Source organism: Notothenia coriiceps, unplaced genomic scaffold (assembly GCF_000735185.1).
Source record: "Notothenia coriiceps isolate Sejong01 unplaced genomic scaffold, NC01 NC01_scaffold00026228, whole genome shotgun sequence".
Classification (NCBI taxonomy): Eukaryota; Metazoa; Chordata; class Actinopteri; order Perciformes; family Nototheniidae; genus Notothenia; species Notothenia coriiceps.
This window is the reverse complement of record NW_011358929.1, coordinates 244708-253448: the sequence shown is the minus strand read 5'-3', so window position 1 is coordinate 253448 and position 8741 is coordinate 244708. Positions and strand designations below refer to the sequence as shown.

The following is an 8741-nucleotide window of genomic DNA, read 5'->3' as shown; positions in this document are numbered from 1 at the left end:
ACGAAACGGCACCTTTCACAAAGAATTTCAGAACAATCCACGTCTCACACTAGACACAGGCAATGGTAAAAATCACTTAAAAATCTCAGATTTACGCATTTCAGACTCAGCATCTTACTACTGTACAGGTATGCAAACATTTTAGAATTTGTGGATGGTGTTACTGTCAGTGTGAGGGGTTCAGGCTATATCATCCACGTAATCCATGACAAAGTGGAGTTGAGACCGGGAGGAGGAGTCGCAGTTTTATATGTTTCTCTGCGCTCTCTCCAATAAAATACCCAATATTAACGGTGTGTGTGTCTGCCCAAGGAAAATTTAAAGTAAAACCTAATAGAGGTGTCACACATAATAACTTAATAAAAGTAAATGTAACAACTACTACAGTGCAACAAAATAGGAAGATTAAATGTGGACTCTTAAACATAAGATCTCTAGCATCCAAAGCAATATTGGTAAATTATTTAATATCAGATTATAATAATTGATATATGCTGTCTCACTGAAACTTGGTTGAGACATGAAGAATATGTCAGCATAAATGAGGCCACTCCACAGGCACAGGCCGAGGAGGTGGAGTTGCAGCAATCTTTGACTCAAATGTACTTATCAATACTAAACCAAAATTAAATTATACCTCAAATAACAAATTGACTTGTTTTTAGTCTTACTAGTTTTTAGTCCGACCTGGAAAACTTTGCAGCCAATGTTATTTGTTACAGTGTACCGTGCACCAGGTCCTTATTCCGAATCTTTATCAGAATTTTCTGAGTTTTTATCAACTTTGGTACTTAAAACAGATAAAGTAATTATCGTAGGTGACTTTAATATTCATGTTGACGACGATAAAAATAGTCCTGGATCCGGAGTCCTGAGTCCTAGATCCTGTGTCCTGGATCCTGAGTCCTGGACTTCGAGTCGTGGCTGAACCATCACTGTGGTCCTGCCTGACTCTCATCATACTACTTCCCTGATGGCTCCCACAGGATTGTTGACATCCTTGTGGATTCATCTTCTTATTATAGACACATGCATTTCCAAACATTTGGTCTACCTGTGAGTGTGCTGTAAAATGTATTATCTCTTTGATTTACACACGGCATCTATTGCACGTCTGTCTGTCCTGGGAGAGGGATCCCTCCTCTGTTGCTCTCCCTGAGGTTTCTCCCATGTTCCCCTTTAAACTGTGGGGTTTTTCCTTCTTTGGAAGTGTTTCCTTGTACGATGTGAGGGTNCTTTAAATGAAATTGTTACAAATGAAAAAATATACATGCAATACAAATGTGCTTGCCACAGGCATAGCTCAGTTAAAATAAAGTACAGCTATTGTGCAATACATTTGTATTGCATGTATATTTTTTCATTTGTAACAATTTCATTTAAAGCTTAAAAGAATAAAGATATTTTTGTTATCTAAACGTTTGACCTCTTTCTTTTACAATTTTGGAATCGAAACGGGGAATCGATAAGAACCGGAATCGATAAGCAGAACCGGAATCGGAATCGATACATTTAAAACGATACCCATCCCCACAGCATATATCAATATTATAATCTGATATTAAATAATTTACCAATATTGCTTTGGATGCTAGAGATCTTATGTTTAAGAGTCCACATTTAATCTTCCTGTTTTGTTGCACTGTAGTAATCGTTACATGTACTTACTTGTCCCCACAGTAGCTGAATAACATGTGAAAAATGATCTATGTTTGCTTTAAATGAGAAGGTATGTGTAGTAGCTGGCATACTTTTTTCCCTATGCGTAAAAACTACATTGTGTTAGCAAATTGGAATTACTGATTCATTATTATAATGACTTTTTTTGGGAACGTCATCATTGGACTTTAAGTCAACCTACAGTATAGTCTCAAAGATATCCCAAAGTATAAAGTGGAATCTTATCCCAGCTGGAGCCAAACCAAGGACAAAAATAAAAACTGGATTGAGACACACAGCCATAATTACTCCAGATCACCACCACAAGCTTGTCGTATTGTGAAATTGGGATGAAAACTATCTTATATGCATTGTTTTCCAAATGTATTTAACCCCCTGCAGTACTTGATATATTTTAAGTTCTTTATATTTATCCATCTGAACAGAATACACAACGACAAACCTTAAAGTATCTTACGATCACAACGACATTTAGAAAATACAATTTAAAATCTGAGCTACTATTTTCTCTTCCTTAATTGTGTGGGATAGCAGCTGAACCAGAGTCAGGAAAAACCTCTGTGTTTGTTCTCGGCCAACACTGAGCAAGGCTGTCATTACGCTGTCATACGATGACCAACAGGATCGCTCTTTATCTACTAACAATGAATTAGGAGGCGTGTGGCGCAGTGGATAGAGCCTTGGTGGTGGGATCAGGGGGTCACAGGTTCAAAGCCCATTGCAGTCAGCATGTCGATGTGTCCCTGGGCAAGACACTTCGCCCCAAATTGCTCCTGTGGGGATTGTCCACGGTATTGGGTATGTAAGTCGCTTTGGATAAAAGCGTCTAACAAGAAACATGTAATGTAATACCATCTAGTTGTTATGTTCCCTTATGTGATGCCGCATTTTAAGCACAAGGAAATGCCTCTGCATTTTAGAGGTAATATATAAATAACATACTTACATTCCAGCACATTCCACTTTCAGTAACATTTCTGTGGTATTTCAGTCAAAGTACACAGTGCTGCAGAACCTTAAGAGTGTGGGAAAATGTTCTACAGGAATAAATAATACACCCAACCAACTCTACAAGTTAAACTATCACCAGCTACATGCAAGTACATGGGAGCTTTATTTATTCCACATGCATAACAGACCCATACACATACACAACTATTGAAGGCTGCTAGTTTGAAGAGGAGCACGCATGCAAGACAACAGCTACTTGGTTAAATTCTCTGATACCGCCCTCTTGTCCCTCCTTAGCGGTTCAGAATCAGGCCACGAGTGTGCTCTTACTGACTTTATTTCCTGGTGTGATGATGAAAGTCTTCTGGATTTAAATGTCTCTAAAACCCAGGAATTGATCATTGACTTTAGACGTCACAAGCATGTTCCTAAGGAGTGCATCATACACAATGACAAGGTTGAAATTGCCACATCATATAAATACTTGGGCACCATTTTCTATGACCACCTCAAATTTGATGTGAATACTGAGTGTATTGTGAAGCAGGGTCAACAGAGAATGCACCTTCTTCGCAAACTGAACTCTTTCTCTGTCGGGCCTTTCATTCTTTGTCGTTTTTACCAAGCATTCATTAAGAGCCTTATTTTTTTTTTTTTTATCTGCAGGTTCCATAGCCTTACACTGAAAGACAGGAACAGCCTAAACAACATTGTTAAAACCTGCTCTAAGGTCATCGGAGTGAAACTTAAACTCCTTTTGCAACCAACAGATTCTGCGGAAAGCAGAGAGCATTCTGGCCTCTCCAGGTCATGTTCTTGCAGATTAATTTAATCTGTTGCCATCAGGGCGTAGATATGCTCTACCTGCTCTTAAGACAAATCGTTCTTCAAAATTATTCATCCCCTCTGCACTCAGACTTTTAAATTCTTGAAAGGCTTTTTAACTTGATTATTTATTATTGTGATGCTATGAACTATTTGTTGTGTAAATTGGAATGATCCACATCTCTGCTCCCGGGTGTATCTGTTTGCTTTCTTCCTGTATGTTCCTGCCTGTACATAAGCTGCTCATGAAGTCATTAAAACTATTTTCCAGGGAAATATTCATCCACCCACATAACCAGGTTTATTTTCAATGGAAGCTCCTCATGTATTGATTTCTACCTTGGTCCCGCCTCCTTCCACCTTCCTAGATAAGTGCACTGCCACAATCTGTTGACAGGCTGTAGCTATCTGTCAACTGCCATCCTCATACTTAATTGTTTTCAAGCAAAAATCCACTGGTTAAAGTGTTTTCACTTTTGAGGATACAAAAGGGACTACAAAAAGGTACAATGCATTTCATATGACCACAAAGTTGGAAAACCAAAAAAAGGTTATCTGCAGAAGTAACTAGTTTGGGAATGCAAGGTCAAGGCCCAGCCTGCAATGTGTGTGATTAATGTTCTCTCTCTTCAAACAGAAAGACAGGATCAACACGTCTGATTTAAGCATTGGAGGAGATGTTGCAATCATTTTGTTATGAGCCTTGGCCTTGTTGAACCTGCAGGGAGGTGTATTTAATTCTCAGTCATTGGGTGTGTGTAACTGTCACCCAGAAGCTGCCATTCAGTAGTTCTGGTTTCTCTTGAGGCAGGCTGGGACAGGCCTCAAACTGCGTGATAGCTTAATAAAAAAAAAAATCCTAAAGCACTGCCAAGCCCATTACTTCAACAACATGAGCTGACCACCAAATAAAAACATACAAGTAATGCACATTTTGAATAACTAAACAAAATGGTATAACCCTAACCTTATCCTTATACCGCATCTTCTTTTTGTTTTAAAAGGAAAAACTACCACGAAGTAGCGTGCAAGTCATATAGTGAATCTGACATTGATAAAAAAATAAAAATAAAGACATCTATGCCAACAGCTATTTATTCCTTCTAAAAGTAGTGTCAAATAATGATGTTAGAATAAAACACAACCTGCTTTCTTCCATTCTCCCATATCTTTTTCGAAATCATGGTGGATGAAATACTGTTGTTTTCCTTTCTTGGTGCCGTGAGAGAAACAAGCTGCTGCAGGGGCTAAATACTTCTACAGCAGGAGGTTACACAAACACTTCCAGGGAAGAGATAACTAACATTATGAGAAAGAAGCAAGACTGTTTGAGCCTGCTTATTCAACATCTCCACGTTTTATTCCAAATCACCAAGTACATTTTCATTTTTATCTAGATCCTGGTGACCGATGCAAATAAATTGATAAATGCAATGATAGAAAAAGAGGATACTAAAAATACACAAAAATGTCTTGACAATAATTCATGTGGTACGAGATTGCATTTGCGTTCCTTACGATGATTTTGGAGCAGCAGGAGTAAGAGATGTGTTTTCTTTTTATTCTGGCTCCTAAAGTGGTTTCACATACGGTTATCAAAAATGAGGGCCGAACTCCTAAGCAGACATGAACCTACATGGAGGAACTTTCAAGTCCCGTCCATTCAGTTTTCTTTTTAAATACATAATAACTGGTTCCAATTTGCATTTTTTACAGAAATGTATCGGGTAGAGGCGTGGTGCTGCTAATGTTTTACAACGTGAATAAAGTAGAGCCGCACAAATGCAGCAACTACTTCTGCAGCCAAAAAAGAAACTAAACAGAATCACTCTTGAGTTTTCTACTCTTGGCAGGAGTTTTTTTAAAGTATTTCAGTGTGTTCCTGGCTCTAAAAACATCACCTCCAGATGAAATTCAGAGGCATAGCTCAACATAAATACAGCTGTGTGTAGTCTGTGTACTACACACAGTACTCTTCTGTGCCTGAACCACAAAGGTCAGCGCTTGAAAAAGTCCTGTATGTTTAAAGGGTCACAGATCCTTCAGAAAAAGTATCTTTGTATATCCTACCACCATCTAACACCTGGAAAAAAACTTGCACTGATGGTAAGTGGTAAAACAGCAACAGATTCTGGGAAATCTTACCAAGAAAACTGATAGCTACAAATGCACATAAATCAATACCTCTCTGCTGGGCTCTGGCACTTGTCCTTGCAGCCCTTATAAACATGGCCGCAATCTACGAAAACCACAAGGAGGTTTCTGATACTTAAATACAAACAAAACCACAATCTCTTTGCCTGCAGTACTCCTTTTATAGGAAAGAACAGATTCACCTTGAGAAAATGGCCCTTCTCCACACTGGACTTTGCCACTGTTCTGTTTTTGCAGGGCAAGGCAGCCACTTCGGAGTATGCCATGGAAAATGTCCAAGTATACTCACACTCAAAATATACAGCGCAGGAGTGATCAAACAGTGAGGCAATCATTTCTTGGAAACACACATTTTTTCACTGAAAGTTGCGTTATTTGTCTCCACAGTACTTTAAAAACTCAGTCAGGACACCGCCCCTCGTTTTCTGTATTATCAATGATTATTTGTTTTGCAAGTAAGAAAATGTTCTGGCATGTGAAAAATGATGAACTGTGTGGGTTGGCAGGCGCATGAAGAAAAACAAAATGCTACTACTTTCTTTTTCTCAATTGTGTGAGGAGGCGGCTGAAATGGAGTCAAGAAAAACCTCTGTGTCTGTTCTGGGCCTTCACTGAGCCACGCTGTCATTACGCTGTAATACGATGACCATCAGGACCAAAGACTTAAGCACACAGGGCCTGTAGTGTGGGGACATTTTGAAACATGAGCTAAAGTTGGTGCAAATTATGTTTGACCTCCAAATGGGACCAGAGGAAGCCGGATGCAAGTGAGAGAATAAGTGAAACCCAGAGTGATTTAACAGATGAGTGTCTGTGTGTGAAATGTCGGTGCTCTGACCTCAGTGGAGAACATTCAGTCCTGTGTGTGTAGCTTTTGGACGTCAACCAAACACTGTTTCCTTCCTTCCGTTTCCCTGTAAACTCTGATGAATGTAAATGTAAATCTCAGAAGCAACAGGAAGTGAGTAGAAAAGTATCTTGAGAAACACACTAATTGCTTTTATATATTTCTTGATAATTATCTTTAGGAAATGAAAGACACACACTAGACTCTATGCCAGTCCAACCCTGAGAGAAGTATACACACTATTTTGATATTATTTTGTTACTGGTAATAAAGGAAACACTCGAACAGGGCGGCTTTTCTCCAGCCAGGTACTAGGAGGTGCCTTGTTATCATAATTTGATGTGGTGACTAATGTTCAGTGTTTCTTGTAGTGAGTGAGTGACACTGCGAGGACGGTAGGAAAACTCAGCACCTAATTTTAAAATCCCCCGTGATATTGGACAACAGCATTATTACACGCATTAGTATGTACTCTAAATTCTATATGCAGCCATTTACTGAGCATGGTTTATTACATATAGTGATAACTTTCCCTACAATTTTCACAGTGAGAAAAACAACTCTTCTTCTGTGCATGTAGACCATATTTGAGCAACACACTATATTTCTTCATAATTTGTATAGTGTATAAACTTCACGGTTCTTATCATTTAAAAACCAAGAGAGAGAACAAATAGCCTATGATCCATACTGTTACAAATTGGATTGTTATCAATACATAAGAAAATTAACAAAAATGGTTAGATATTATGATTTGCTTTAACCTGTGAACAAAACTACCATGATGATAACTGCACATTACTGTACTGTCATATGCAACCTTTAGGGTCCCAAACACAAACACATAGGTGCATGCTTCAAACACTTTAAACTTTTTAAACAGTAAGTGTTCATGTGTAATAGCTATTTTGGGATTGGATTGTGCTCCTCCCGAAAAAGTGTTTATCCCGAACTGCATCATCACAGCACACTATTAGCATTAGCAACTGGGCAGCAACATGGGTACCTTTCTCATGTACTACCATAAACAACGAACAGACGGTGATTACACTGAGACATTTAGTTAGCAATCATTTCATAACAACATTTTACCAGGGGACACAGAGTATAAATTTAATTAAATGTCATTTTGAAGCCATTTAGCCGCCAGCACCGCACACATTACAACACAACCCACAAGCAGAAGAGGCCACTAATGTTCGTTAAAACAACGATATCTACAGTACCAGTAAACTGTTATACATTTAGAAATAACACCAAAATTACCTTTTATGTAGAACGCTATTACTTTCGGTGTTTTAATATGTATCGGTTTAAGTAATCCAATAATCCAGTTTCTTCAATAAAACCTGCCCCGTGCTGTGTACTTGGACCAATCCCTATGGATCCAGAGAAGGTTGGGATTACTGGAATGGAGCGAACCATGCGTTTGATTGACACGTGCACAGACCAATAGGCTTCCACTTAACTGTTTTTCACAGGGGAGAGGGCGTTTTTCTGCTGCATTAAAGTTACACAGGAAAAACGGATATACTGTTTTATACTACTACGGAGTCTTTGGTTTGATAGAGTCTATGGTTGTATACAGTCTATGGCATTTATGTGGAGTTACTCGACCACGTGGCATGGTGGGTGAATAATAGAATACAAATATAATTACAAAATTTAAATAGAAAAATAAATAAAAGGCTGGCCAGCAGGGAAGCTCCACTGATGGGAGCGCTCTCTGGGAAGTGGACATTTGCATTTCCATCTTGTCATGCCTTTATGACATTTTGCCTGTCAAATACTGGGAATCAAATCACTGACCTTAAGATTAGTAGACATTCATTTACTCCTTGCGTCAAAGCCTGAGTTTAGCTGATTTTGGAAGCTAAGCAGTATATTACCATATATATAAAGGCAGGGGCGGACTGGGACTACAAATCAGCCCGGGACTCTCGACTGGCCCACTTCGGTACCGCCGGCCCACCGCGGTACCGCAAGTAAATACCGCTAGTAACATTAAGGGTAAAATGCCACTGGCCCTCTGGAACAACACATTTGTTGCGATAGTAATGTATGCACTAACTACATTACTACTTGAATCATCAGTTCTTCCTCATTTCCCTCAATTGTTCATATTTGGTTTATTAAAATAATGATATTGTGGTCATTGTTAAAAAATGTCTGCTATTATTATGAGTATTATTATTTGTATAAAGCGCTTTCTGCCTTCCTTTCATTAGGAGTTAGAAATGTAATGGCTATGTAATAGATTAGATTAGAACCGTCATTATCCTAA

The 8741-nt window shown here is 38.7% G+C and overlaps 1 protein-coding gene across 1 annotated transcript in view; it reads right to left on the bottom strand.

Moving 5' to 3' along the window:
- Window positions 1-7869, bottom strand: part of lifra (LIF receptor subunit alpha a) — an 18960-nt gene extending 11091 nt beyond the window's left edge. The window contains exon 1 of the mRNA XM_010784229.1: window positions 7724-7869. The gene's annotated coding sequence lies outside the window, so the exon portion shown is untranslated. The remainder of the gene's footprint in view (window positions 1-7723) is intronic.
- Window positions 7870-8741: the final 872 nt, after the last annotated feature.